Below are 4,043 nucleotides of genomic sequence, written 5' to 3'. Positions count from 1 at the left end.
GTTGCCCAGGCCAATGCACAATCTTGGCTCACTGCAACCTCTGCCACTCAGGTTCAAGCAATTCTTCTGCCTCAGCCTCCTGAACAGCTGGGATTACAGGTGCCTGCCACCACGCCCGGCTAATTTTTGTAGCTTTAGTAGAGACGGGGTTTCACCTTGTTGGCCATGCTGGTCTCGAACTCCTGACCTCGCGATCCGCCCACCTCAGCCTCCCAAAGTGTTGGGATTACAAGCATGAGCCACCGTGCCCGGCCTACTTCCTGGCTTTATGGCACAAGATGTGCCAGTCTTTTCTTATACCTTCCCTGCTCCTGCCTTGCGATTAGCCATTTTTCCAAGAAGCCCTGGTTTCTTTTAGTGCAATGTGGCATTTAGAAGCCAACATCTGGGTGTCAGGTGTGCTCCTATACATTAGGGCGGTCACTGCACCTAGGCTGCCTTTATGAACAGAACTAGGGAATATAGGAAACATATCCAACACCTACTGAATCAGTCTGCAGTGTTAACAAGATCCCTAGGGGATTCACATGCACTTTAAAGCTTTGGAAGCACTGCTCACCTACAGAGTAGACTCTACTGTCCAATCTAGCTATTTGAGTGTCAGCCATCATGTTGCGTGTTAGCCATCACGTTTCATTTCCGCCATCAGGAAGGAGGAGGGGAACTAAAGAATTCACCTCCCGTTGAGTTAGGTCCCATTAATCCCAGAAGTCTCTCAGAACACTTCTGCTAATGTCTCATTGTTTAGAGCTTAGTCATATGCCTGCATGCAAAGGAGACAGGGAAATCCAGTGTTTTAGTTGGGGGCCATTGCCCAGCTAAATAAAATTACTGCTCTTTTTTTTTTTTTTTTTTGAGATAGAGTTTTGCTCTTGTCTCCCCAGGCTGGAGCGCAGTGGCGTGATCTCGGCTCACTGCAAGTTCCACCTCCTGGGTTCAAGCAATTCTCCTGCCTAAGCCTCCCAAGTAGCTGGGATTACCAGGCATTCACCACCACACCCTGATAATTTTGTATTTTTAGTAAAGATGGGATTTCACCATGTTGGTCAGGCTGATCTCGAACTCCTGATCTCAGGTGATCCACTCATCTTGGCTTCCCAAAGTTCTGGGATTATAGGTGTGAGCCACCGCTCCTGGCCTTAATGTTCTGTTTCTAAGGAAAAAAAAGAGATGCTACCTATTGGGTGGGTTATAAGAGTCTCTGCCCCTCTGGTCTTACTTGGTAGCAGCCTGTGTGTCCTTTCAGCATACTGGGAAATTGTTGGCAGAAGCAGCCAACACTGGGCACAATAACAAATCACCCTTATGTGGACAGCAGGGAAGTCACTATGGTTAGCCCATAGTTGAAGGACAAATGTAAAACCCCTACCTCAACCCCCTCTTTTTCTTTCTCTCTCTCTCTCATTCTCTTTTTATTTTTTTCTTTTTCTTTTATTTTCTTTCTTTCTCTTTCTTTCTTTCTTTGTTTTTTTATATGGAATGCTTTGGAATTTGTGTCATCCTTGCACAGGAGCCATGCTAATCTCTGTATCATTCCAATTTTGTACATATGCTGCCAACGTGAGCACTCTTTCTTTCTTTTTCCTTTTTTTTTTCTTGAGACAGAGTCTTGTTGTGTCACCCAGGCTGGAGTGCAGTGCACTCTCTGAGCATCACGATCTCTGCTCACTGCAACCTCCACCTCCCGGGTTCAAGCAATTCTTGTGCCTCAAGAAGCTGGGACTCATGCATCCCAAGAAGCTGGGACTACAGGCATGTGCCACCAAGCTCAGCTAATTATTTGTATTTTTAGTAAAGATGGGGTTTCACCATATTGGCCAGGCTGGTCTCAATCTCCTGACCTCATGTGATCTGCCCGCCTCAGCCTCCCAAACTGCTAGGATTACAGGCGTGAGCCACCACACCTGTCCTCTTTCTCTCTTTCTCTCTTTCCTTCTTTCCATGAGTGCAGTGGTGCAATCGTGGCTTACTGCACACTTGAACTCCCAGGCTCCAGAGATCCTCCCACCTCAGCCTCCCAAGTAGCTGAGACTACAGGTACACGCCACCATGCCTGGCTACTTTTTTTATTTTTTAAAGATGGCATCTTGCTGTGTTGCCCAGTCTGGTCTTGAACTTCTGGCCTCAAGTGATCCTTTCACCTCAGCCTCCCAAAAATGCTGAGATTACAGATGTCAGCCCTTGCGCCCAGCCCCAAACACTCACTTTCATATAGACCCTGTTACCATCATGCCCGCCAATCCTATTTTCTGCTTGGCCCCAAACTGGAGCCAGGGCCAGAATTCAAGGAGCAATAAGGTAGAAAAGAATGTTTGGAAGGCACTGTTTCGCACAGTAGCTCAGCCGGCAGACTCTGGAAACAGACTGCTCAGGTTCAAATCCCAGTGCCACCACTTATCAGCTGTGGGGTTTTCAGTAAGTTATAGCTCTTTGCTAGGGCTCAGTGTACTTGTGTTAAAATGGGGATGAGGCTGGGTGCAGTGGCTCATGCCTGTAATTCCGGTGCTTTGGGAGACCGAGAGGGGGTTGATGGCTTGAGCTCAGGAGTTTGAGGCCAGCCTGGGCAACATAAGGAGATCCTGTCTCTACTTAAACAAACAAACAAAAAAGCCAGGCACAGTGGCTCATGCCGGTAATCCCAGCACTTTGGGAGGCTGAAGCGGGTGGATCACGAGGTCAAGAGATCGAGACCATCCTGGCCAAAATGGTGAAATCCCGTCTCTACTAAAAATACAAAAATTAGCTGGGCGTGGTGGTGCGCGCCTGTAGTCCCAGCTACTCGGGAGGCAGGAGAATCGCTTGAACCCGGGAGATGGAGGTTGTAGTGAACCGAGATTGCGCCCCTGCATTCCAGCCTGGTGACAGAGTGAGACTCCGTCTTAAAAAAAATGAGAGAGATATAGGGCTACCTCACAGGTTGTTGTGAAGATTTGATGAAAATAACTATTATGCAAAGCTCGTGGAGCACCTGGCCCACAGTGAGCTCCCGTACACCTCAGTTCTTATTACTAAGCAGAGATACCATAGCAAAGTAGCACCGCCCCGGAGGTGGCTGCCAACACTGATGGTGGGCTCAGGCCCAGAGACCTGTTCCACAGGAAGTACAGAAACCACCAACTTGGAGGTGCCATCGAGTTACTTAGTACTAAAGTATTAAGTAAAATCCCCAGTATTTCCACCATTTTGGAGGAGATTGAAGCCAGCTCCATTTGCCATTCTTCACCTCTGTGACAGATACCCAGGACTTTCCTGTTTTGGTATTGTGTAGACAGTATATTGTCTTTCCCTGAGTTTGCTTTTGTTTTTCTTGACTGCTCAAACTATTTCCAACAGATTTTTTTTTTAAACAGTATTTTGGAAAAAAAGCAAATAAGCAAGGAAACAAATTGACCTGCTAGATAGAGCATTTGACTTTGCATACATCCTCTCCATGACGAAACCTGCAGCCACCCCTGCCCCTTTACAAGAACTTAGCAAACCCTCACAAGTCTGCATCCGTCACTCGATACGTGAAAAGTGGCCTATCATTTTCTTAGACAAACACCCTGGGCAGTTTGGCTTCTTTTACTTTGTCATTAATACAACCGGTTTGGCTGAATACCTTAGGGGACCTTGAAAGACCAGTTCTTATTCTTTTAACTTCCTCCCTGGCTTATCATTTTGGTTTATAATTTGAACATATTTGCCAATGGCCTCTAGGTACCACTGAAAGAAATACCTAGGATGAACAAAGACCATTTTTTCTGCTTAAGATCCATGTCTCCACATCACAATAGGGAAAGATTTAAAGAATGCCAAAGAGTGCATGAGTGCATTGTGGGGCTTTATGCAAAACTAGGACTAAATGTTCCTGTGCTGTATGACTGTAGCTCATTTTGCCACTTCCAAGGCTGGCTGAGACTGTTGGAACTAATCCCTCTGTCCTTTTAACCTCCGACTCAAGCTGGGGCCAAGATGCCACCTGTTTGGCCACCTCAGGGGCCAGGGAAGTGGCTGAGAAGAGTAACAGTGCCCCTACTGGCGAATGCTTATGACAGTGAATT

At 46.8% G+C, this 4,043-nt stretch overlaps 1 pseudogene; it reads right to left on the bottom strand.

The window, feature by feature from the left end:
• Positions 1-1,468: 1,468 nt before the first annotated feature.
• On the bottom strand, positions 1,469-1,568 carry LOC129043272 (U6 spliceosomal RNA; annotated as a pseudogene).
• Positions 1,569-4,043: the final 2,475 nt, after the last annotated feature.

The sequence above is a fragment of the Pongo pygmaeus genome, chromosome 7 (assembly GCF_028885625.2).
Source record: "Pongo pygmaeus isolate AG05252 chromosome 7, NHGRI_mPonPyg2-v2.0_pri, whole genome shotgun sequence".
NCBI classification, from domain to species: Eukaryota; Metazoa; Chordata; class Mammalia; order Primates; family Hominidae; genus Pongo; species Pongo pygmaeus.
This window is presented reverse-complemented; position numbering and strand designations above follow the sequence as displayed.